The sequence below is a fragment of the Cavia porcellus genome, unplaced genomic scaffold (assembly GCF_034190915.1).
Source record: "Cavia porcellus strain 051 isolate PalLab524CR breed Dunkin Hartley unplaced genomic scaffold, mCavPor4.1 scaffold_31, whole genome shotgun sequence".
Lineage (NCBI taxonomy): Eukaryota > Metazoa > Chordata > Mammalia > Rodentia > Caviidae > Cavia > Cavia porcellus.
The window spans coordinates 6,074,214-6,101,972 of NW_026947514.1; the positions used below are offsets into that span (position 1 = coordinate 6,074,214).

Here is a 27,759-nt window from a genome sequence, read left to right on the forward strand (position 1 = left end):
GTGTTTTGGACCTGTTTCTTTCTTTATGTGGCCACTACACACGAGAGCACATGTGCGCACACACACACACACACACACACACACACACACACACACACATACTGTGACATGCCTGGCTAAATGTCCATTGTCTATTCTGATGGGCCACCAACACTAATCCAAGCACAGAACCCTGCGTAGAATGTTCCATCTCCTTTACCTTTCATCTGAATCCAGTTTGTGCTCCTCAAGAAAAGTCGTGGGCCTGGGTAATTTTTACACAACAGAAATTTATTTCACACCTTCTCAAGTCTGTACAGTCTAAGATCCAGGTACTAGGAGCTTCAGTTTTTTGATGTGAGTGCCTGCCTGTCCTGAGATTGTGCCTATTTGCCGCATCCTCTGGAAGGAAGAACCCTGCATTCTAGCATGGCAGAGGGAAGAAGGGCAGGAAGGCAAGCCAGGGGAATGCTTAAGAACCCTCTTTCCTAAGGGCCTTAATCACACTCATGGGGGGACTGTCAGCAGCTGACCACCTCCTAAAGATCCCTCTCTTAGCATGATCAAGTTGGTAACTGAATTTCAGGATCTGAGGAAATAACATAAGATGACAGTGCCTCTCACTGTCAAATCTTTCCTGTGTTTACTTGGACTCATATCTAAAACTTCAGCCTGATGTCATTTTCCTGGACACTTCTTTCTTCCGCAGGCTGCATGGCGCTCAGAGTCATGAGGTATCGATTCTATGTGACGCTTCAGTGGTCATCTTTTTTTCCTCCCCTGAAGTCCCCCCGTGTGTACTTTGCGTTGTAATTCACCACTAAATATGATTCTGAAAGCTCAGACATGGAATTTAGGCAAAAGTCTAGCAGAACAATATCAATGAAAATAAGTGTTGCCATGAATGATTTAAAACACAGCTGTCAATGGGCCCTTGTTCCACAAGACATTACTACCTATGCGGAAAAAAATGGAATAGGACTTTTAAACGTGTGAAAAGAAGTGCAACTTCTCTCCAGCTGCCTTTTGAAACCTTTAATCTTTGACTGGGCCACCGTGCCCTGATGAAGCACAAGCCACGCCTGAGCATATACGCAGGGGTCCCCAGGGGCCACAGTAAGACAGTTCCTGAGGTGGCAGCCACTGAATGTCTTTAGTATTGTGAGAGACCCTGAGAGTGCACTGCCCAGCAACCCTGTCAAACCAGGCCCATGGGAGATGACAGTGACAGAGACAGCTATAGTGAATGTTTCTGCTTTACGATAGTGAGTGTGGGCTGGTGGTGACACCGTAGGAGGTAACCAGAGTACTGCAGATATTTGTTTCACATTTTATAAAGCTGAAATGATCATTCAGTTGTCATGCTTTCCAGGAGCATCTGCTGTGACAGTTTCTAAGACTGCTTGCTTCTGATGACTCCAATAATCTTGGTATTGGCCAAGTAGTTTGTAGAATGTCCCACAGTCAGGATTCTCTAATGTTTTCCTATGGGTTGACTGGGGTTATGAGATTTGGGTAGGAAGAACAGAAAACTAAATGCAATTACCAGGTGTGATAAAATAGAAAGTGAATTTTTAAATTAATATTCCTATGGTAAAATTGTCATTACTCCCTCTTAAATTATTTCCTCTTGTTTTAAGCGCATGTATCACATCTTCCTTGCCACCTTCTAACACTGTTCTGGAAGTCCTCTACCACAAATGTCTACAGTTGTGTTGTCCTGGCTGCCTTGATGTCCTGAATTGACTCAAAATGGCTAACTTGCATGGTCATTTTGACTTTGGGGAAGAGTCAGAAGTCATACTGTGTTGATCTAGTGAATAAGACATGTAAGGATGCACTGCCACATGTTCCATTTGATAGAAGTTAGCAGAAACATTTTGAATCAATTCAGGACATAGAGGCAGCACAAAAAGACACTAGTGGGAGAAGGTACATAGCTTATCACTGGAGATGCTGACCTTGACAGTGTTGGTGTTAGCTGAGGAAGTACTCAAATATTTCCCATTGCAAAGGTCCTCTTTCCTTCTCTTCTGTAGCACTCTTGGGCAAAAGTCTGTGTTCCACTGCTACTTGAATAAGGAGCTATGTTCCTCCTGTGAATGGGTAGATCACTTATACAAATTATTTGGAAATCATCTACTTGGGATCTTGGCCTCTTATCCCAAATCTATTTGTTTATGCATTTGATCATTTATTCACATCAGTACATTCCCTGCTACTTTATTTCATTGCTCAGATTGTCCCAGGGTCGGCCACTGGGTGAGCCCTCAGTGGGCCTCTGTATTCCTTTTAAGTCCTCCCATCATTGTATGATTTTTAAAGCAATTTTCTGGAACTATGAGATACCCCAGTTCATCTGTTATGTTTTCCATACAAGCCCATTTTTCTAAGGAATGGGACAAATTTTTGCACAATTCGAAATAAATCTCTACCACTTCAACTACTCCTAACAAGAATTATAATATCTCCTAAAAAGAATTATAATGTCCTAAGTATGTTTTGGAAATGAATAATTCACTTCTTGACAAATGAATAAGATTGTTGACAAATCTGATAAACACTGCGTAAAAATACAAATTAATGATCTCACTTATTAAATTTGGTGTACTGGTCCCCAACAAAGAGGATGCAAGCTCACCACAGAAGCACATTATGTAGCTTTTATTTCAGGAATAAGGAGAGCTTTGGTTATGAGAAAATTCATCACATTAATAGAACTAAGAAACAAGATGATCATCGCTCTAAATATTGAAAGATAACTGAAAAATGTAAAATATGTATCTTATTAAAAATCTCAACAAACTTTGTAATAAGAAGATGAAGAGCTCAATGAATGTGCAAAAAGGCTTGGGTGGACACTTAGTCAAAGAAAATATACCAATGGCAAATAAACATACGAAGAAAATCTTTCGACAGTTTGGTGAATGGTTATTTCTGCATCCACCATGAATCTTCATCCTGTCACTCACAGGTGCTTACCTGCAAGAAACAAAAACACACGTTAACACAAAGCTTTGTAAAGAAATGCCCTACAGTGCTTTATTTGTAATAACCCTAAACTGGGATCCAGCTGGATACCCACCAGTAGGTGGATGGATGGATAAAGCACTATTCAGCAATAAAAAGAAATAAACTACAGACACATCTTCTAAATGACCTGTACTGATCTAAGTGCGTGCTAAGTTCCTCCTTCAAAATGATATCAAGTAGTGTATGATTTTATTCACCTAAAATTCTGTTACATGAAAGATAGCTCTTAGGAAGTAGGAAGATAGATATACCTCAGATAGGAAGGGGATCTTGGGATGGATGGAGGAAGGGAGAAAGGGAGGGAACGGGAAAAAATAAAGAATTAAGATGTGAGGTGTACATGTACGGTCCACACGGGAATGTGAACATAAGCACTGTAAACATACTAATAAAATTAAAAAATGTTTATGAGGTGTGAGAGCTCTATAGCACGGATTAGCTGGCAAGGAGGACAGGGAAGGAAAGGCTTTAGATAAACTTGGATAATTACTTGGATGGATATGTTCATTGTCTTACTGAATCAATGCATTCCTAGAACACATGAAAATCTAGTTCATCTCTTGTACACTTTAAGTAGATGTGGCTTGTTGCATACTAATTAGACATCCATAAAGTAAGAACGAAAACTTAAGATGCTCAGTATATTGTAATAGAATTGTCTTTATTATGACTGAATTAACACCGCTATTATATATATAGGCCATGTATAGTTAGATATGTGTAACATTTAGATATATAGATAGGGCTATTTGTGTTTAAATATGAGATATAGGTGGATATCTTCAGATATAGATACAGAGGTAAATGTAAACATGCATAGACAGTAAACAGGAGCCGAGGTATATGCCTGTTTCCCTGCCCAGAGCAAGCATCACCCAGACACAAGCCCACATCTCCAAGTCTTAGATCCAGACAAGAATGTTCCCTGTCACTGCTGCTGCTGAAGACTCTACTCAGGTAAGCACTGGATTTCAGAAAAGAAAACTGGAAGGGAGGGAAATACTCTCACCCAGCATTCAGGGTATCCCATTGATTACCATGCAATGTAAGAGAGATTGTGTTTAAAAAAACTAGCTACAAATAATATATCTGTAAGAGATTACAGTCAGCATACTTTGAACTTAATAAACATAAATCAATATGTACAAACAATGAGTAATCAGAAAAGATAGTGAAAGAATTCTGATCAATAACAGTAGTGAAAATGATAAAATGCTTGGCAACATGCTTAACAAGAGATACGCAAACTCTTACGAAGAAAACTTTCAGTCGCTATTGAAGGACACCATACGCACAGAGCACGTGACAAAAGGTCCCCTGACCTGGAAATCTTCCCTATTGTGTTCACCCATTAACAAGACTGTAGCTTAGAGACACTAAAATTATTTTTTATTTTTGAAACCAGACAAATCTAATTCTAAATTTAATATAAAATAAATATTTAAATTCTAAAGAAGGAAAAAATGAATGATTGGACCCAATAAATCGAAGGTCATATTTTAAATAAAATTAAAATATGTGGCATCAGTACGTGTATGGGTAAATTAACTAAAGGAAAAGCTTTGAGGGTCCAAAATCAGGCACAGATCCAACCAGCAGTGTAGCAGGTGCAAAGTGTGCATTGTCAGATGAGTGAGTGGAGACAGATGCCTTCCGTGAGTGCTGTGGGAACTTCTGAGCAGTCATCAGAAGAACAAAAGTTGAGTCCATATTCTATTCCATGAACCAGGAGGAAATCTAAATGCATTGGAAGATTTGAAACACAAATGTGGAGGTATAAAGTTGGGAACTGTAATCATTTTCATGCATTATTCTCCCTAGATAAACTGGTAGGTAAGGACTCAATGGCCCACAGTGGATTTGTGTTTGTATTTGGGTCTACTCCCTGGAGACAGAAACCCCAGAGAACGTTCTGGACCCTAAAGAGAATGAGGCGGGTGTCAGTGGCAGGATGCTTGCCGAATGTGTGTGAGGCTCTGGGTTTCACCCCCAGCATGACCGAGAACAGCCCTCCAAACACCTGTACGTGGGAACAGCTGCAAAGACTCAAGATCCTGGGATGCGAAATGAAAGGAATCAGTTGAAATATAGGGAGTTTTTTAGGAAGTTCAGGGGCAGTTCTATTGAAAAGAAGCAAAGGAAGACAATAGGACTGGCCATCCACAATCTAGCTTCATGTGCCTTGTCTCAGGATTATTCTGTCTTCTTTGTGGGTGGTGAAATAGACGATGACTATTTTCTGAATGAGAATTTCTCCAAAGGGCACAGCCTCTGTGGATGGTGATGAGACTTGGAGCTAAGAGGACTCTGAAGTAGTAACAAAGCTACTTCTGCTGGTGAAAAGCTGGAATATTTGGGGGCAATAAGGAGGAGAAAGAAGTAAATGGATTGTCACAGGGGTAGCCAGCACATCCTTGAGATATGGAAACAGGTTGGCAAATCGGATGAGACCAGTGCAAGTATAACTCAATTCTACCTTGTCTGGACTCCCTGCTTCTTTTGACAAAGAAATCCCTAAATTATAATGACTTTCCTTTGAGATCCCATAAAATAAAATGGACTCTTTGTTAGGGGCTTCTCTGTCTAGAACAGTCTTGCCATTCTGCTAAGACACCCACCTATGGGTTCGGTGTGTTTCCTTCCTTCCCATTAGGACCAGTCCATCCATAATTTCCATCTTCATGAGGAAAGGATCCCTTCTATCTGTGTCCTGAGACTAAGATTCGTACTCTGAACCCAGTTACACAGCTCTACGCTAGCGAGTGGTTTTCCATGCCACCACATTGGAGCCACAGACACTGGGGGAAGAGGTGCTTTCTGGAGAGACAGGATAAATTTGGAAGAATTGAAACTGTGGGCTGTAGTTAGAAAGGGGATGCTCTGTGTCCAGGAGGGTTTTAATTAGAAGCCAGGAAACAGTCTTAGGAAGTGTTTAAAAGAGATTCTAGACCAGAGCTGAAGTTAGCCCAAATAACATGGGGTGTCATCTCTAACTTGGCTCTATTAGCCAATGCGGGGCCAAGCACCCTGCTCCCACCGGGTCCCTCAGTTCCAAACAATGAAGAATGGAGGAAATCACCACCTTATTAGATCATCCCAGGCTGAATTACTTGCTTTCCCCGTGACCATCCCTAAGCGCTGCAGGTGCATTTCCTATGTAAACATTTCATCCTGCCTTACAGAACTATCATGTTGTCTGTTTGTCTCCTGTACTAGGTTATACATCCAAAGTGGTGGAATACACTTGCTCTGCACCCAGAATTCTCCATAGAGGACGGATGAGGAAGATCCTCTCTGATAAATGCTTCATGTACTTGCTGGCTAAGCAGACACTGTGCACATGAATCTGCCTTTTTAAAAAAAATTTGCTTTTTCTTGTTTACTGACTATTCTTTGTAAATTCATCCATCCTATTCTCTTTTACTTCATAGAGCATATGCTACCCTGCATATTCTATCCTTTAGAAACAGTGTTTGGATTTTTTCCCCCCAATCACATTTCCCTCTTACAAACAGGAAATGACAGAGACTTCTCCTCCCTCCCCCAGAGTCCTTTCAACTTAGAGTTAGTAACCCAATCAGAATTATTCATTTAGCAGAGGTAAATTAGAGATCATGTTTCTGAGATATCGATAAAAATAGTGATTAGCAATTGCTTGCTTAATAGAGAAGAAAAAGGTCTTGCCTGGCTCTAATGGGAAATGGCAGGGTTGTTTTATTAATGTTTCTAATTGACTCCATTTAAGTGGCAGCCATCTTAGTTTAAAAGATGGTGCCTAACAGGAATGGACAACAGGCAATAAAGGCCTTTCAATTAGCATGGCAGATCCTTCTTGTATAAATCTGTTCTTGTTCACGAATGAAATTTTTTCCAACTACAGTATTGATTTGAGCAGATCTATTTAAGACACTCTGAGAAAGACAAAGAACAAAGCATTCTTTCCCATTATTGTTTTCTACTCGCATTTTTCCATGTTGATTTTTATGTTCTTGGCTTCTCTGTCTTTCCCACAGGCAAACAAAACAGAACAACAACAAAAAAAGGTTTTCTTAAGCACATAACCCCAGCCTTCGGTATTCTAAAGGAGATTTTACTAAGGTAGTTAAAGACCAGACTTCAACCTCTGCATGTACCACGTAGCACTTTACTTATTTATTAAACATGCATATAATGTTTGTAAGGTATTACAGAAGTGCTTTACAAATGTTAGCTAAATTAATCCTTCTAACACAACCACACTGTGAGTAGATTTACTTATCTCATTTGTACATTAGACAGCAGAGACTCAGAAGCAAAGTAACTCACCTAAGATTATAAAGTGGGGGCGACTGTGCTGGGACTCACTCCCAGGAAGTCCGGCTGTGGATTCCGCCCTCCCCACCACCTCACTATTTAGCATCTTATTCTTTCATAAATAGCTCTGCATTGTATGCCTGCATGCAATACAAGGGAAGAATTACTATTAGTTCCAGTTTGTAGATAAACCAAATAAGAGGCTCTTGATGTGAGGGCTTCCTAACTGGACATTAGTTAATAAAGTTATCATTTCTGAGACCCAGTGGTGGCTGTCACACAATGCTTCTTTTGAATTCACATCCCAAAACAGAGCTTCCATTTTTATTTCATTGTTACCTTGTAAAAGTGAATAAATGTGTGTGTGAAAAATCAAATATATGGAAAACTAGAAATTAAATTCACCAGGCAGCCTACAAACCATTGATGTGGTTCTTAAAAATTTGTACAGATTTTCGGGAGTATAGTTTGGATGCATGTATTTGAATGAAGGAAATCATTTTTAAAAGCTATTTTGGTGGACGGGTCATTGATGAATGGGTCATGGAAATCTCCAGGTCCCTTAGGAGCTGTTTGCTCTCTTTGCCATTCCAGTGACCGCTTGTTAATTTACAGGTAGGTACCACAATTTATTTAGCAAAGTCCTCAAGAAGTAGTTATGCGATGACCACATTTCAAATATAAAAGCAATCCAGGAGTGTTTATGTTTTTTAATTTTTTATTTTAAAGAGATTAAGACAAAAGAGGACAGAACAAAGCACATCAGAAAAGAACAATGTAAGCAACACAGTACTTCACCAGAAGACAACCCGATATCAACAGTACCCACCATAATGCCTCTTTCATTGAAATAGTTGAGCATAACTTCATATACAATAGTATCGAACATAACAAAATAGTATAAATCCATTTAAGAGAATGAAAGTATTACAGGGCATTCAGAACCAAATAACCACAAATGAACAATGGCTACTATATTATCTCCTTTTCCATAGAAAATTTGTTTATACTATCACACATAATAAAATCCAATAATATACGACATGATAGAACAAATGGAAACAGAAGAACAAAAGCATGGTATGACTTTAAAGCAAAATGATATTAAATCAGCAATGGCTGCCATAAAGTCTTGTTTTCCTTAAAATAGCTGTTCATATCATCACACATAATAAAATCAAATAAACCAGAATAAAACCATTTCAATTAATGAATGAAAACATTATAAGGCTCCAAAGCAATGTAATGGGAAATCATGATTATCATAAAATATTATGTACTCTTATCATCTCTTATACTAGGGAGATTATAAGCTATTTATACATGTGATTTGATTTATTTCGCTTATTAGTATGATCTCAAGTTGCGTCTATTTATTTATAAATATCTCAATGTGATCATGCTTTATAGCTGAGTAGTACTCCATTGTATAAAAATACCACAACTTTTTAATCCATTCCTCAGTTGATGGGCATTTAGGTTGTTTCCAAATCTGGCTATTACAAATTGTGCTGCTATAAACATGGGTGCACATATATCACTGCGGTATGATGTTTTCAGTTCTTCTGGGAATATGTCCAAAAGTGGAATAGCTAGATCAAATGGGGCTTCCAGTCCCAGCTTTTTGAGGAATCTGCAGACTGACCTCCACAGTGGTTGCATCAGTCTGCACTCACACCAACAGTGCAGGAGAATTTTTTCCCCCGCAGCCTCTCCAGCATTTGTTGTTGGTAGTTTTCTTGATCCTGGCCATTCTTTCTGGAGTGAGATGGAATCTCAGTGGGGTTTTAATTTGCATTTCTCTAATGACTAATGATGATGTGCATTTTTTCACGTATTTATTTGCCATTTGTAGTTCTTCATCTGAAAACTGTATTCATCTCAGATGCCCAATTTTGGATTGGGCATTTGAATTTTGGGGATAAGATTTTCTTTAATTCTTTATATGTTTTAGACAGAAGTCCTTTGTCTGAGGGACAGTTCAGTAAGATTTTTTCCTAGTTTGTGAGTTTACCTTTCACTATGTTGGAGATTTCTTTTAACATGCAGAAACTTTTTAACAAGACGTGATCCCAGTTATTGATTCTGGGTAGTATTTCCTGTACGGTTTGATTTCTGTTCATGAATTCTCTACCTACCCCTATATCTTCAAGATTTTTACCTGATTTGTCTTCCAACAGACTTAGTGTTTCTGTTTTATTATTCAGATGTTTGATCCATTGAGATTTTAGTTTAGTACATGGTGATAGGCATGGGTCTAGTTTTAGTTGTCAGCATATTGAGAGCCAGGTTTTCCAGCACCATTTATTAAAGAAGCTGTCATTCTTCCAGTGAACATGTTTGGTCCCTTTATCAAGGTTAAGTGTGTTGGTAGTTGTGGTTGTATCTTCTAATCTATTCCACTGATTTTTGATTCTGTTTTTATTCTAGTACCATGTTGATTTTATTACAGTAGCTTTGTAGTATAACTTCATATCAGGGATTGTGATGCCTCCTGGCTTGCCTTTGCTGCTTAGAATTGACTTTGATATTCTAGATCTCTTCTGGTTCCAGATAAATTTTAGGAGTGATTTCTCTAGATCTATGAGGGATGTTGATGGTATTTCCATTGGGATTGCATTGAGTATGCATAACAGTTTTGGGATAATGGCCATTTTCACAATATTTGTTCTTCCTATCCATCAACAATGGATGTCTTCCATTTTCTGAGATCCTCTTTGATTTTTTTTCAGGGTATTATAATTTTCCCTGAATAGATCTTTTATGTATTTCATGAGATTAATTCATAAGTATTTCATTTTTTTTTTTTTGGATCCTAGTGTGAAGTTTGTGGATTCACTTATTTTTCTCTCATTGATTTTGTTGTTAGTGTATTGGAATGCTATTGATTTTTGAATACTGACTTTGTATCCAGCTACAGTGCTGAATTTATGTATTGTACCTAGGAGTCTTTCAATGGAGTTTTGGGGGTCTTCTATGTAGAGTATCATGTCATCTGCAAATAATAATAATATAATAATAATTTAACTTCCTCTTTTCCAGTCTTTACCCCTTTTATTTCTCGCTCTTGTCTAGTTGCTCTGGCTAGTATTTCCAGTACTATGTTGAAAGGAGTCGTCATAAGGGACATCCTTGTCTTGTGCCTGATTTTAAGGTAAATGTTCTAAGTTTTTGGTCATTTAATATGATGCTGGCTGTAGGTTTGTTATGGATGGCCTTTATCACATTGAGGTAAAGACCATCTATTCCAATTCTCTGTAAGGTTCTTACCATGAACAAATGTTGGACCTTATCAAAAGCTTTTTCTGCATCTATCAAAATGATCATATGATTCTCTCTTTTGGCTTTATTGATATGGGGGATTACATTTATTGATGTAGTATGCTGAGTGATCCCTGCATGTCTGGGATGGATCCAACTTGGTCATGGTATATAGTTTTCTTGATGATTTGCTGCATCTTGTTTGCCAAAATTTTATTGAGCGTTTTTGCATCTATGTTCACTAGGGAGATTGGCCTGTAGTTCTCTTTTTTAGTTAGATCTGTCTCAGGTTAGGGTACTAGAGTATTATTTGCTTCCAGGAATAAGTTAGGAAGAATTGCTTCCCTTTCAATTTCATTGAAGAGTTTGAGGAGTGTCGACATTAAGTCTTCTTTGTATTTCTTGTAGAATTCCTCAGTGAATCCTTCTGGGCCTGGGCTTTTCTTTGTAGGTATGAACTTAATTACATTTTCAGTTTCATTAATAGAAATTGGGTTACTCAGCAGTTTTACATCTTCTTAACCCAGCTATGGTACTTCATATGTTTGTAGGAATCTGTCCACTTCTTCTGTGTTATTGAACCTATGAGAGTAGTTTTTCAAATAGGTGTTGATGATCTTCTGTCTTTTCATAAAATCTATAGTGATTTCACCTTTTTCATTCCCTACTGCATGAATTTGATCTTTTTCTTTCCCTTTTTTAAATAAAGTTGGCTAGAGGCTTATCAATTTTATTTATTCTTTCAAAGAATCAACTCTTTGATTCATTGATTCTTTGTATTGTTTTCTTAGTCTCTATTGCATAATTTCTGCTCTGATTTTTATAATTTCCTCCCTTACTTTTGACTTTGGGCTTGACTTGCTCTTCTTTTTCTAGATGTTTGAGGGGTAGTATCAGGTTGTTTATTTGTGTTCTTTTTGTTTTCTGGATGTGGGAATTCAGTGCAATATGTTTTCCTCTAATGGTTTATTCATTGCATCCCACAGATTCTGGTAAGTTGTATTTGTATTTTCATTTGCTTGTAGGTATTGCTTAATTTATTCTTTAATTTCCCCTGTAACCCAATGATTGCTCAAGAGTGTATTATTTAATTTCAATGTGTTTGTGGGGTTTTTGCAGTTTCTTTTGTCATTGATTTCTAGTTTAATAGTGCTATCATCTGATAACATGCATGGGATAATTTCAATTCTTTTGCATTTACTTAAATATGTTCTGTGGGCTAGTATATGATCTATTCTAGAGAATGTCCCATGTACTGCTGAGAAGAATGTATATTCTGATGTTGTTGGATGGAACAACTGGTGTGATTCAGTTCTATTATTTCTTTGTTGATTTTATGTCTGGTTGATCTGTCCTTTTGTATCAATGGTGTGTTCAGTTTTCCTATTATAGTTGTGTTTTTGCTTATTAGATGTTTCATTTCTGTTAATACTTGCTTTGTATAGCTGGGTGCTCTGGAGTTTGGTGCATATATATTTAAGATTGTTATCTCTTCCTCTTGAAGATTTTCCCCAACTAGTATGTTGTGACCTTCTTTATCTCTTCGGATCATTCTTGGTTTGAAGTTCATATTGTCTGCAAAGAGAATGGCTATGCCCACTTTTGTGGGGGAGGGCTCTTGTTGCATGAACTATTGTTTTCCATCCTTTGACTTTCAGTCTATGAGTTTTCTTTTGAGTTAGATTGGTTTCTTGGACAGCATATGACTGGATATTGTTTCTTGATCCATTCTGCCAGTCTGTTTCTTTTAATTGGTGAATTGAGACCATTTATATTAATGGTTATAACTGTTATATATTGGTTTATTGTTGACATGTTATCTTTCTGCTGTTGCATCTTTATCTTTCCATTCTGTTTAATTGTCTGCCTTGCTTAGTGTTTTTTTTCTATGCGTATCTAAACTGTCTTTCAGTATTATTTGCAAGGTTGATTTGGTGATCATGAAGTTCTTCAGCTGTTCTTTGTTGTGAAAGTATCTTGTTTCTCCATCCATTCTGAAGGACAGTTCTGCAGGGTATATCAGTCTAGGTTGGAACTCATTTTCCTTTAGGATCTGAAATATTTAGCCACATGCTCTTCTTGACTTCATTGTTTGTGTTGAGAAGTCTGCTGTGATTCTGATAGGTTTTCCTTTATAGGTGATCTGTCTTTTCTCTCTAATAGCCTTTAATATTCTATTTTTATGTTGGATTTCTGGGATGGTGATTATTATATGTCTGGGTGTAGTTTTATTTTGGTTATGGTTACTTGGAGTTCTATATGCTTCAGTAATAAAAAGTCAGTTTCCATTCTCATGTTTGGGAAATTTTCAGCTATTACTTCTATGAATATCCTCTTGATATCATTTGTGTTGTCCCCCTTTTTTTTCATTTATCCATATCAATCTTATGTTGTTTTTCTTTGCATCATCTAGCAGCTGTTAAATTGTTATTTTCTGATTCCTTCTTATTTTTAAAAGATCTTTCCTTTCCTGTTCATTATCAATCTTGTCTTTTAGGTCTGAAATTCTATCTTCACTTTCGCTGAAGTAGTTTTGACAACTTTCAATGGAATTTTTGATTTCCTGTATATCTCTTTGAATCTGCTTCCTATATTGTTTGCTTTGTTCCTCTAATTTTTTAATTGTGCCTTCTTTACATGTGTTCACATCTCTTTCATTACTTTTATCATTTTTCTTTTATCTGGGAGATTATTTCTAATTTGAATTCCTTTAAAGCTTCCCAGAGTTGCTTCTTTATTTCAGTTGCTATTATTTTAGGTATTTCAGGTGTATGGCATATATTTTCTTCTATGTACATGGTTCCTAGGCTTTCTTGGGATGGGCTGGAAATTTGAGATTGCATTTTAGTCTTTCGTCTTGTCATTCTCCTATATTTCTGTGTTTTGAGCGATGTTCCAAGGCTTCCCCTGGGTGTGTTGTAAATAACCTCCTATGCCCTCAGCTCCTGCGACTCAATGGAGGTTGCTCAGCGTAATCCAGTCAGGCCCACAGGACCTCCCGTGCCACCTCCAGTGTTCCAGGAAGTTGGGCGGGCTCCTAACCACTGTGAGTGGTGGTCCCAAGCTCTCCCCGGGCAAGCACTGATGTGCTGGAGCTCACTTCACAAGCCCTCAGCTCCCCTGATTGAGAAAGGTTGCTGGGCATTTTCTAGTCAGGCCACAAAACCTCCCAAACCTCGTCTAGTGTGGCTGGAAGGTGCCTGGGCACTTAACCACTGGGAGCAATGATCTTAAACTCTCCTGTAGCCCAGCTGGTGTGCTGGAACTCAGCTCCAGCAGCCCAGTTCAGTGTTTACATTTTTTAAGGCCTCAGTGAATCCACCTGTGTATGTGGATGCCCTTTAGAGAAACTCCTGATATGACAAGCCCTGGAGAGCATCCCCAGAAGGATAGAGGAAAAGGATGAGTCTCTCACCAATTCCTCTGAGCTGTCCAGAGACCAGGAGGCACCTTCTAGTTGGCCACCACGCCCTGTGATGGGTGTAATAAGAATTATCAGTCAGGAGACAGTCAGTGGACACTCATCCCCTACCGGCCCCATCCGGTTCCCCAGCCTTGTCGCTTGATGCAGTTCTGAGGGCTGAACAATCTCCCGCACTGTAGCAAAGACAGCATTTGAAAGTCTGTCCCAAAGCCAGGGACAGGTGGACTGCACCCCTGCCCAGAATGGATTCTTTTCCAGAACCACAGGATTGTCAGGGCTGGGTGTGCTATGAGGCATCATCCCCAGCAAGTTAAATAAAATGCCAAGTGCTTACTCTGCTAGACCAGAGTTTTTATTACATTGTCTTCTAAGGAAATTAGTGTACCGATAGATCTGTAAGGTCCTGTGAGAGAATCGAGTGATAAACGTAGGCCATATAGATTATTTTTCCCAATAGAGAATAGTAGGAGAGAATCTCCATTTAGAATAAATGTAAAATTTGTACTCTGAATCTACATATTCTTTCTTTTTATCTTTACCTTTGCATCTATATACTTATACTTGACATTATACATTGTATATATGTGGGTGTGTTGGGAGATAGAGACATAGAGACTTTTTAAAGTATATATTATGTTATGTTATTTAAAATATTACCAGAATGGCCACACCAGGTTTGGTGACTGGGATACTGCTATGGATCATGTATCCGTTTTGAATCAATTACCTCTTAAAATAACACTACTGGTTTCCCAGTAGAAAAATGACTTCACTAAGGAAACTTCTGTGAGTTTCCATTGAAGGGTGAATGCACAAAATGGGAAAATTGACAAGAAGTTCACTAAAGTAGGTGAAAACAGAACCTGAACTGGCATTTGGAAATGTCCACACTGTCATGAAAGTGTCAGCACAACTGTGGTATGTTTGATGACTGAACTAAACAATCATCAAAGGATCCACGACAAGTGGTAAGAAAAGAGGGCTTATGAAACCGCTGTGTACCAATGGCCGTATTTCTAAAATACACTGATTATGGGTGGTGAGGTGGGATATGTGCTGGTACACGTAAGGTGGAGCTTTAGACCTTAATGGAGTGATGTTTGTTGCACATTCACCTTCAGGAAGGAGAACACACACGTGGTTTTCATGAAACTGTCTATGCTTGACATTTCCTACTGTTAAACAAGCAGGAAAAATACAAATGTAAACATTATTTTTTCATACACATGCATTTATATGTAAATATGTAATATGTATAAATATATAAATACATGTGTGTAAATAGGTGTGTCAATGCATGGACAGGATATAAGAATACACACATGTATTTCATTATTTTTTGGTAGCCACCTCTACATGGGAACTGAGATGATTCATAGCGACAGAATTATGCAGAATAAGCAGAGAGGTTAGGGTGCATTTCTGGTCCTAGGGATCAGGTACCATAACTAAAAAGAAGAGGACATGTCAAATGACAGCTTTCCCTTCAGAGATGAGACCCAATTATTTTCTCTCTCAATTCTCCTGCACTACAGAAAACCTAGGAAGAAAACCTTCCCTATCTGGGAAGAAATTTGATAAAGTAACCCTTGGGGAACATACTTGCTCAAGAAAATGGAGCTACAATTGATGACTTTTGAGCCCCTCCCAACAGCCCCACAGTGAAAGCCCAGAGTTTAGCAACCCTTCTTGTTCATACAAAAGTTTCAAACAACATTCACTGCCCTCATTCCTAAGTAAAAATTAGCAGTCAGGGATCTGTAAACATTTTAGGAAATTATTTTAGTTTAAAGACAGAAATAAATGTAAAGGGAAAGGGCATAGAGAAGTTAGAAGAAATCTTAAGAATAAATAAAATTATAATTAAGTTTATAAGAAAAACCATTATCTCCCTAATAGAGTTCAGAAATAGCTCTTAAAATTGAAAACTGTGATGCAGTATATTAATAGTTCAATAGAAGGGTTGAAAGACAAAGTTTAAGATTCATAAAAATCAACAAATATTTCCAAAGATATACAAATTGCCAATAAATGCCCAAAGGCTCCAGATCATTAAAAAGTACAAGTAAAAATCACAATGATATGTTAATTTTGTCAAGTTGAATGTCTAGGATTTAAAAAAAAACAAAATGAAAAAGTATAGTGGAGAATATGGAGGAATGAGAGTTTTCCTGCTTAGCTGGTGGGACTTTAAAATGCCTCTTAAATTTTTCAACATTCTGTCAACGTTAAGCATAAAGTTACCATGTAACCATCAATTAAACTCTTCAATATATATCCAAGAGAATTAAAAAATTATTTACAGAAAGACCTGTGCATGAATGCTCCAGGTAGCTTTGCTCACAATTACTAAGAAGTGAAAACAACTCACACGCCCGTCAATTGGCGGAAGGACAAACAAGATATGATATGTGCAGAAAAATCATGCAGTTTGCTCGTAAAGTGGGGGGAGGGAACTCCTATAACCTAACTGAACCTCAGGAACATGTTCCTTCAAAGACAGCAATCACAAAGGGCACACACGCTGTGAATCCGTGCACATGAAAATCCTTGAATAGGTGAACTAACCAGGAAGTCACAAGGTAGTCGAGGACCTGGGGTGGGGGGAATGGAAAGTGACTTCTGGGGTTTGGATGGTGGTTGTTTTGGAGATTATAGCACTCAACTAAGTGTGTGGAGTGATCATAGCAAAACTCTGCCTACACATTTAAATGAGTACATACTATAGTATTGGATAAAAGGAGCAGCAAAAAATGTCTTAAAAGCTGGGCCTGCCTAGGAGTCCAGCTACTCAAGAGGATGAGAGGGAAGCAACAAGTTTTATACCAGTCTGGGCAACTTGTAAGATCCTAACTAAGTAATAGCACTGGGGACCACAGCCTGGTGGTAGAGCACTTGCCTGGCTTTTTCTAGCCCTCTGGTTCAACCCCCATTACCCCACCACCACCACAAGAAAATATTTCTATAGAAAGCAAAACCAACAGACAGGCACAGACACAGATACTTGTAAAGGGTGGAATCTAGAAGATCAAACACTCAGTTCATATAATTTTCAAGAAATGAAAGAAGTACTAGAGAAGAGAAACTAATTTATAAAGCCAGTGTTTCCTAAACACGGAAGGGCACAACCTTTTAGACATAAAAATCCATTAAACGCAGAGCAGCGTAACGGGAGGCCTAACTGAAATTCTAAACCTCTAGCAATTCAAAAAATGTTCTTCTGTAAGACTTCTAATTAGAAAACCACAAATTATATATTACAATATTGGAATCAGAATGTCACTGAGATTCTTAATGAAAGTATTTCGAGTAAAAGAGAATGACATAGGCACGCCCATGTTTACAGAGGCACAGTTTGTAATAGTTAAGTCTTGGAAACATCCCAAATGCCCATCAACTGATGAATGGATAAAGGAGACTTGGGATTTTAATACAAGGGAGTACTACTCTGCCTTAAAGAAGGCTAGGCTTGAGACATATCTAGCTAAATGGATGCACCTTTAGGACCTGTCCTTAAATGAAATAAACTGGGCACACATAAAAATCCTGCATCGCTTCCCTGGTGTGAGAAAACAAAAGTGTAAATAAGGGCTGAAATGTATCATAGATATTGTGAAATAAGAAGAATGTTCAAATGCAAAAGGGAACTAGGAGAAGGGAGAGGAGAAAAAACCGCAAGAAAAGAAGGAAAAATGGAAACAAAGCTTTTGTAAATACAGAGGGAAAGAGGGATTTAAGGGTGAGTAGGGGGATGGAAAAAAAGAATCAAATTATATCATGTCCAGGTGCAAATTCCCTATGATGAATGTGACCATTATTATAACTAAAATATACCAATAAACTTAATAAAAAAGAGAATGAAAAAATATTAAAAATTAAGACAGAAAACAGTAACTTAGAATTCTATATCCATGTGAACCACAACAATGTACAAATCGAAATCTTGTGAAGGCATCCTCTACTGTAGAGATAAAGAAAGTTTAATATATTAGACTCCAGGGTGGGGATCCAGCGCAGCACACAGGTGAAGGAGCTCTGAGGTGGAGCGACAGGGCAGTAGTTTTTGAAAGAAATGGGTCTACTGGGAATATGCCTAGAAGTGGAATAGCTGGGTCAAGTGGGACTTCCAATCCCAGCTTTCTGAGGAATCTGCAGACTGACCTCCACAAAGGTTGCACCAGTCTACACTCCCACCAACAGTGCAGGAGAGTTCCTTTTTCCCCACAGCCTCTCCAGCATTTGTTGTTAGTTTTCTTGATCCTGGCCATTATTTCTGGAGTGAGATGGAATCTCAGTGTTGTTTTAATTTGCAATTCTCTAATGACTAACGATGATGAACATTTTTTCATGTATTTATTTGCCATTTGGAGTTCTTTGAGAACTGTGTGTTCAACTCAGATGCTCATTTTTGGATTGGCGATATCATACCACAGTGATACATGTGCACCCATGTTTATAGCAGCACAATTTGTAACAGCCAGATCTTGGAAACAACCTAAGTGTCTATCACCTGAGGAATGGATAAAAAAGGTATGATATTTTTATACAAAGGAGTACTACTCAGCTATAAAGAATGAGCACATTGAGATATTTACTAATAAATGGGTGCAACTTGAGACTATACACATGAGCAAAATAAATCAAACTCACATGTATAAATACCCTATAGTCTCCCTAGTGGTAAGAAATGGTAAGAGTACATAAGAGTTTATGGTAATCATGATTCCCCATTACACTGTTTTGAAACCTTATAATGATTGCATTGGTTAGTTGTAATGGGTTTGTTCTTGTTTGTTTGATTTTATTATCTGTGATGGTATGAAGAGCTAATTTGAGGGAAAGCTGTCATTATAACAGCCAGTACTGTTGTAATATCATCTTACTCTGAAGTCCTACCGTGCTTTTGCTCTTCTGTTTCCATTGGCTCTATCATTTTGTACATTATTGGATTGTATTACCTGTGAAAGTATAAACAAATTTTCTATGGAAAATGAGATAATATATTAGTCATTGTTTGTTTTCTGAATGCCCTGTAATACTCTCATTCTCTTGAATGTTTTTATACTATATTGTTATGTTTGATACTGTTGTATATGAAGTTATGCTCAACTATTTCAATGAAAGAGACATTGTGGTAGTTACTGTTAATTATGGGTTGTCTTCTAGTAAAATTCTGTGCTGCTTACATTGTTCTGTCCTAATCTGCTTTGTCCTGTTTTGTCTTATCTCTTTAAAATTAAAAAAAAGAAATGGGTCTAGACAGCAGAGTAAAGTGAATGAATACCTACAAAATAAAAACAATGTTGACAGCATTTTGATGGATTTGACCGTATAGACAGGAGAATCACAGTTATGTCAAAAAGTTTTGGATTGAATTATTGGGAGACATTAAAAAACAAGAAAACAGAAACTATGTGAAGAAGTTATAACCATCAGCAAAAGGCTGCCCGAAAGACATATCAGAAGATCTAAGCGACTTGCTGTATTTGTGTCATCTTACTGGGAACCCCCAATATTTACTGAACCCACATGGCATGGAGATTAGATGTGTGCATAGAAAGGATGGTGTAAGAGAGATAATGTCAGAAACTGAAAAGTATTTTGAGAAATGGCATCGACAGCAGCATGTTATTTAAAAACACAGTGGCATAAATATCAGCTAGGATGCATACAAAATTGAAAGTGGGTGTTCTAGCACGTTCTGAGCTGGTTATGAGTGGAGTAACATGATAAAAAGTACTCCTTCGTGGTTGTAACTAAGGTCAGGACCCACTTGAACTTTAAGAAGTATTTATGTGTTATAAACCTATCAAAACGTTGGAGAAGTAAGATTGAGTTGGTCTCCAACTGTCATTGTTAAACAGACCACAGGTGTAGCAGTGGAAAGTGGTGGTTGACATCTACCTTTTCTGCTCATCCTGTGTGGGATTTAACCAGGGCAGGTGTCTGACGCTTTTCCCTCTGCCTCATCTGTCTATACACACTGCTGCTGGCAAGCTCCTGGCGAGGAATACACATGTGTATCCTTTGCATACCCTGCACTATGAATGGGTACAATCGATAGCATTTACTGTTTAGTTTGTTCAGTGGCTTATCTGCTCATGCTTTTGGCGTGGGAAATGTCTAAGAACACGATGGAGAGAGTGACCACAGCTGAGGAATGTGGTATTGTAGGCAAATATGGGGGTTGCACTGGACAAGCACCAGGAAGGCAAATCAAAGGCACAGCAATACTTAGAAGGTCGTTGGGCAAGGACTCAGGCCTTCTCTAGGCTTTGCATAGAGAAGTGATTGCGTAGCTCAGAACTTTGAGAGGGCTCCTAACTGATAAAATGGCCTGGGTGTGTTCACCCTCACTCTGCACAGTCAGTACTGCACAAACTCGTTTGGAAGGGGACAGCTTATCCTCGCAGGTGCTCACTGAGTTGTCCAGTAGAGTGAGAGCTCAATTTTAGCTGGGGAACCTGAGATCTTTGAAGAAGGAAACCATTTCTCCTTCTCCTGGAAGAGATCGTGTGCGTATCAGCCTTGTGAATTTCAATCTTTCTCAAGGATCGAACCAACAAGGTGAACAGAAGTCTGAGGCTAATCCTGAGGTGTGGGTAAGAAGTTCTGTGTTTGAGCAGAGGCAGTTCTGCATCTGGCGTGGGGAAGTTGCCACTGGTGCCTCTGAAACCCACTGACTGAGTCAAATTCCCTCTTTCTGCTAGAGTAGCTCAGCGATCACTTCAAAAAAGTGACCAGGGTTGCTTAGATTTTTAAATGAATGAGCACTTTCCCATCAAAGTACTCTTTTTGTGAACTATATTTTCAAATGCAGGTATGTAGATGATGATAAATGAATGCCTAATGATTAAAGTCAATATCGATTGTGGGTGCTAATTCATTATACTAAATACTTCGTTCAGTCAACTCTCAAAAGCCCTAATGTGCAGGCACTATTAACCTTCCTCTCCAGCATGTAACGGGGTCTGGATTAAGCTTATAAACTGAGAGGATTTAGGCGGCTTGCTCAGTGCAGATGATTTAGTTAGAGCCTGAGCAAAATTCAAACTCAGGGCTGTCGAGAGTGTTGTTATTAATCTCTTCTTCCCAGGTCTCACTAAAATATGTGATACTATATGTAACATGTAGAATACACACACACACACACACACGCACATGCACATGCACACACACACACACACACACACGCATACAGGCACATCTTGGACTACAGATCATATTCTGACGACTCCTTCCTCAAGTCAGGTCTTCAAAACTACCCATCCCTCATCTTTCTACCTTGAAGCAAGTTATCAAAAATCCTCTGAGCTAATCTTATCATAAAACCATCCTCATGCCAGAAGGCCCCTGAGAGATGCTGTAGTGGATGAAATCCTGCTTGAGAGGCCCAGGAGCATGGGAGTGGATGACTCTTGCATTGCTCCCCGCAGCCTGGTAACACCCATGTCTGTGCACTGAGGTCTCCATGAACCCCTAACCGATGGGTTCAGAGGCTTGTAGTCCAAACCCATCCTTTGTAATGGGCTTTCTCAGAAACTGGTAGCGTGTTTCTTGGAGTTGAGTCACTTAAATAAGCTGACGGAGCATGAGGAAGGTGTGAGGACGCCCCTCTTTCTGGCATGTTGGGAAGAAAAATAAGGAGTTAACTGCAGGCTTGGGAGTGGAATCTAAAGATGGGGGTACAGTCTAGGGACTGGGTCCTCAGCCCATGAGATCCGAGCTCCTCCAGATGGAAAGCTTGAGGACAGAACTGGATCAGAGTGTGCCAGTTGGAGCTGGGGCTCCAGAGTTGTCACTTGGTGGTGGGAACCCATCCGACACAGTGTCTGGAGGATCTCCTGTGCTGATGGCAGTGTGGGAGAGTAGGAGAAAAGGTGACACAAATACAGAAGAGTGAGAGGGGCAGCCACCGGTCATCCCGGTGTGGTGGTCACACTCAGGTGGTGTGGTCACATCATCAGAGACCTCTCTGGGAGACCCCTCCAGCCCACTCTGCCCCTCCTGTGATAACTGCTCCATCGTGCTAGGGACCAAAGTGGATCCTGGTGTCCACAGACTTGTGTCAAACAGGCCCGTGCTCACTGTGCCTCTGGAGAATCTCGAAGGAACCTGCCGAGCCCTGGGGCGGAGTCCAGTGCTCAGTGGCCTGGGGGTGTTGACAGGGAGTCAGGGCCAGGTGGAGACTGAGAAAGTCATCTTGGTCTCTGAGATGACAGCAAGGACTCGGGTCTAGGCTGGCCCAGCACACGCATGTGAGTACCTCGCAGCACATGTGAGGTTCGGGCCTCTGCCCTGTCTGACCTCAGTGGGAGTGTGGAGGAGAAGGCCCCGGCTCAGCTCTGAGGGCTGGAATGCACCCTTGGGATTTCCTCAGCTTTTGAAGGAGGACAGCTCCGAAAAGGAGGGAGAGATTGTGTGGGCACTGGGGACTCATTTGTTTTATTTTGGGACCCCATGAAACAGCACCGTGGGCTGAATTTCCATGACCTATAAATGTAACCTTACTTGGACACCATGTCTTTGCAGGTGGGATTAGGGATTTTGAGGCAGGAGCCCCTGATCATCTGAGAGGTGATTCCCTAGTTCAATGACAAAGGTCCTTAACCAGAGTGGGGTGGATAGGGACTGCAGACAGACAGGTCCTGGGAGCCAGGACAGGCAGCAGCTCCCAGCACCGGGAGAAGGAAGGTGCAGGCCGTCTGCAGGAGACTCTGGAGGGGGCGCAGCCATCCACACCCGCATCCCGAGCTCTGCTCTCCAGAACTTTCAGAGCCCTCATTTCTGTTGTTTTAGGTCACCAGTTTGAGGCAGTTAAAACTGCTTTAATAAACTAACACAGAGAATGACTTCTGAAGGGAAAAAATATTTCCAGGAAACTGAACTCCCCGGTACTGTGCCACCGAGGCTTACTCAGTCTCTACTTTTTCGTGTTTTCATTGCTCAACTGAACTCTGCAGGTAGAAGTGTAAATTATCATGCCTGTGACATGTGACCGTCACCTGTGGCCCTTCAGCCTTTTAACTTTTCACTTCTGCCCATCTAACTCCAGTCAGTGAGTTCTGGCAAAATAGATTTTTTCCCCTTTGTAAGTTTTGCTTTAATAAATGCTATATTTTAAGGTACCATCGATGTTTTATGCTTTTTTCAGTAGCATTTAAAGTGTGGCTCTCAGACAAGTTGCTGGCACACACCGTAATCCCAGCCCTGTGTGAGGCTGAGGCAGGAGGACTGCAGATCTGAGCCCAGCCTGGAAAATTTAGCGAAGCCCTGTCTCAAAATAAGGAATGCAAAAGGGGTTATAGATGTAGCTCATATCTTGGGCTTATTCTCCAGTGACACACACACACGCGCACACACACACACACACACACACACACACACGCGCGCGCGCATTTCTATGTGAATGTCGTTTCTGTTGGCTTCACCTACTTCCTTGTACTCTGTGATCTGTACCACTGGCCCCAGATCACCCATCCTCAGAGTAAGGGACGAGGTTTCTTCCCGCATTTTATCACGTGGGTTATGCCACTGAGAATACCTCTGAGTCTGTCCTTGGTGGCTGTCCTATGCCTGTCTGGTACTTATCAAGCACTTGTGTGTGAGGCTCTATGTGAAGCCCGGGACACGGTTTGGAAGCATTTATTTTCCCAATTCCATTGTATACACAGAAAATTAAGAGAAAAAAGATTTATGATTAAAGCAAAACATCTTTTGCTAGAATTAAAACTAGGACTCAGACCATGATAGTCTTTATTTTAAATTTGTATATGAAGAGTGTAACATACACAGAAGTCCACTAAGATTCCTCAGCTGGAAGGAGAACAGAGCAGGCCAGGGGTTCAGTGATTTGCTGAGAAACACAGCTGGCAGTGAGGTTAGAGCCCCAGGCCCCCCCTTTGCCCTCCATGCAGCGTGCCTTTTTGGGAGGGTAAAAGCTGGCAGTGTATCCACCTGTGCAGACAGTGTTGACTTATGATCACCGACAGTGAATAGCAGTGCCCAGTGGCTGACATCAGCCAGCCCCGCACCCTTGACAGCCAGGAGCCCGGGTGACAGTGTGTCCCTCAAAGGCCAAGAGTCCATTCCTTAGCTCCATGCTATGTACATGTGTCCTCACATGCTGACGGGCACACCACAGCTTGTGCACCTCTTTCCAGCGTGCATCTATCAAGGGAGCTCTGGACTAAGCACAGTGGAGGCCTCGCAGAGGCAGTGACTGCACTAAAGGAGCCAGTGCTGTGAACACATTTCTAGGGGAACAAAGAAGCTTCTTCAGAGCACGGTACTACTCTGAAGCACCTTCGAGCACGTCCCAAGCACCCTTTGAGGCACAAACAAAGGATGGACTCAATAGGAGCATTCTTACCTCTTCATTAATCTCCATCATCCGAGGGCTGCTACTTAACTATATGCTGGCCTCCTTCTGTTTAGTGCCTGGAAGGAAATAAAATCAGATTTCTTTTAAAAACTGTTTTCTAGATCCATATTTTCTTGCTGTTCACTCAGAAGGCCTTCCAAATAATTAGTGTGAATGAGTAGGGTTTTGTGGTCACTGTGCTTTATTTAATATCTTACTTACAGTGCCCAGAACTCACAAATTGAAGAAATGTGAATTCCCGATGGCGTTTTCCCAAATTATGCACCACTTATGGATTATTTGGAAGAACTTAAAGTGTAGCCTTTGATTGAGGTTTTATTAAGTACAACAGGGAAAAACCAAGAGGTGGCCAAATCCTTAGAAAGGAAAATGTCGAGGTGGAATTTGAGTTTGAGAGTGTGGAGATTCTCTCGGCCTCGTCGCTGGTCACCTCTCCAAGCTACTCCACCCTTGTCTGAAGGGCAGTGGCCAAGAGCCCAAACCCTCCATGGTGCGGACCGTCCCTGGCCTGTGGGGTCCGGCCAGCCTGGCCTCGCCCATTGCTGTGGTCCTCATCTTGTGACTCCGTTCCCCCGTGTGGGTCCCAGGCCAGGCTGCTCACTGTTTCCTATGATTATTATGATGATGATTTCTGAGCTCGCCCTGCATCTTTCTCCTTCCTGGCCTTGGAACACCAGCTCTTGGGGATTTGGGGGATCACCACAGAGCTCTGGACTCTCTCAGATGGACAACGCCCTGGCTGCCCTGCCACGGGGCACTCATTCTGGTGTTAGATCCTTGGTGAAGGCCCAGCTGGACACAGCGAGGCCCCTCGTGGTGGGACGGGCAGTTGGGGAGAGTGTGTTTCCTAATGCTTATGCAGTTTGGTGCCGTAAGACAGCCAAGATTTATTCTCCGAAGCTTCAGAGGCCGGAATCTGATATGAAGGTGTTGGCAGGGACATGGTCCCTCCTAAAGGCTGTGGGGGGGGGGATTTTTGTGGTTGTGGTCATTTTTTTTCCACTTTTCTCTCACTTTTCATGGTTGCTGGTGATTCTTGGTGCTTCCTGCATCCCTCTTCAGGGGGCTTTCTCCTCGGGGTGTCTCTTCCTGTGAGGACACCTTAAGTCTGGTCTGACCTTACTTTAAATTAACTAAATATCTCTGTGAAGGCCTCATTTCTAAATAAGGTCTCATTGTGAAGTTTCAGGAAAACATGGATGCGAGGGAAACACCATTTAACCTAAAACGGAGATATCAAAGTCTCCATCAGATAAGGTTACCATTCTGGGACATTGGTAGATATGTGGAATGACAAATTATCCATCAACCCATCTCCATCCATTCAGCATTCATCTATCCATTCACCCATCGATCCACCATCAATCTATCCATCCGTCCATCCATCCATTCAGCATCCATCCATCCACTTACCCATCCATCCACTATCAATCCATCCATCCATCCATCCAGCCATCCATTCAGCATTCATCCATCCATTCACCCATCCATCTACCATCAGTCCCTCCCTCCATCCATCCATCCCACCATTCATCCCTCCGTCCATCCACTATTCACCCATCCATCCATTCATCCATCCAAGGAATATTTACCAAGCACTAATTATGCACAGAATACAATGTCATAACAATAGAATCAGCAAAACCTGGGCCTTTCTCTCAAGGTACTTACCACTCAAAACAAGTGGTAAGAAATGAAAAGGAGCAAAAGTCCTTCAAAGGAAAATGGCCACGAACCAGCTGTGATACACATTCAGGGAAGGAAGAGACCACATCTAGTATCGTGAGATTTACAGGCAAAGGAAAAAGACCTTAAAAGAAAAGAATTCTAATTTTACAGCCTATGCAAATTTGAAGTAAAATACTTCACTATTTTCCCAAATATAGTTTATTTCTCAGGGAAGTCCTGTATGCAATTGGATGTTTATGGTTTCTTTCCTTCTGTTGAGAAGTGCAAATATTCCAGCCACTACGTGCACTGTCAACCCACCGATTACGAAGGACACTGTGTGTGCAGTTGTAAATTTCCTGGCATGGGAGGTCCATCAAGATATTTTCACGTCTGTAACAAAAATGCCAGGGCAAAGTTCACTGCGGAGGCTCACGTAGGCTACAACTGACTTTTTTCCCTCCAATCAGTTATTGAGATGCTTGCACCACATCTTGAGAATACATTGCTAAATGATAGACTCTCTCAGAGGTTATGATTTCTTATAAAATTACATGAAAATCCAGCTCCCAAAAATCCTATCCAGTTAGAAACCAGCAGTACAGCCTGACATGGAGTAATTATAAACAGCAGCTTTATGTAAGGCCCAAAGACAGCAAGGTATCTGTAATAGAGCTTGCTTTAATACACACACACACACACACACACACACACACAGGAACCCTCTGGCTCTGTGCCAGACCTGGTGAAAATGCCCATCCCTTTCCGAGCAGCTCAGGCAGGGAGCTAAAGACCTCACTGCTGGGAGGGCCTTAGATGGATTATCTCTGCGCGCACAGCTTAAGGTCTGCTCCCTGGTCTTCTACACAAATAAATAATTGAAGCCCATTACCACTTCCCAGCCCTCCTCCTTGGGCTCCCATCAAAGCCGAGTTCCGTGGCAAAGGCAGCAGCCACATTGAGCAGGGTCTCAGGGAGACTACTGATTAATTGCCTTTGCATTTTGTTTTTTTTTTTTTTTTTTTTTTTTTTTTGCTTTTTTCATTTTTAATCGGTACCAGGGATCGAACTCACGACCGCCTGCTTACAAGGCAGGTACTTATGCCACTGAGCTAAATCCCCAGCCCCTTGCCTTTGCATTTTGGAAGTGCATCCAAAGATGTTGTAAAATAGTGTTTGTTTTCGCTGTTGCCAAACCTTGTTTAGGAGAGCTCTGGAGGGTGACGCAGCCACACTTGAGACGGTGAGAGAGGCGAGAGCAGTCGGCCCAGGTGTTGGTGCCAGCTCTGCTCCCGGGTCCTGGGAGGGGCTCAGGGAGGGGCTACGGCCCACACCAATGACAGGGACGGGCTTCTTCCCTTGGCACCTGATGGCAATTCCGTGTAGATAAAAGCAGCCACTTAGACTTCTGCAAAATCCTTGATTTGCTGGCAATCCGCAGACAGAAAGAGAAACTGAGGGGAGACTCGCCCTCCTCAGCGTCGTGGGTGCCAACGCCCGCGCTGAAATTTGGTAGCGATGAAGAGAGGCACGCACGCAGTTCACTGCGGCCAATTCCGTCAGCGCTGGCAGCCCTCACACCGCGATCTGCCTTCCCGCCTCGCTCTCTATCAACTCCACATGTTGCCCTGTGGCCGTCTTTGTACTTAATAGAACTTGTCAAAACATATCTATCAGCTGCGCGGAGACCAGACCTGGGTGGCCGGGGAGCGTGGGC

At 40.8% G+C, this 27,759-nt stretch overlaps 1 long non-coding RNA gene across 2 annotated transcripts; it reads right to left on the reverse strand.

The window, feature by feature from the left end:
* Positions 1–2,724: 2,724 nt before the first annotated feature.
* On the reverse strand, positions 2,725–27,759 carry LOC134474209 (uncharacterized). 2 transcript variants are annotated; one of them, XR_010044879.1, is made up of 4 exons: positions 27,240–27,759; positions 24,363–24,430; positions 13,982–14,037; positions 2,725–2,961 (listed from the first exon to the last, which is right to left on the reverse strand). It is a non-coding gene; the product is annotated as an uncharacterized LOC134474209 (long non-coding RNA). The 2 variants fall into 2 exon arrangements; XR_010044878.1 differs by lacking the exon at positions 13,982–14,037 and having other exon boundaries at positions 27,240–27,758.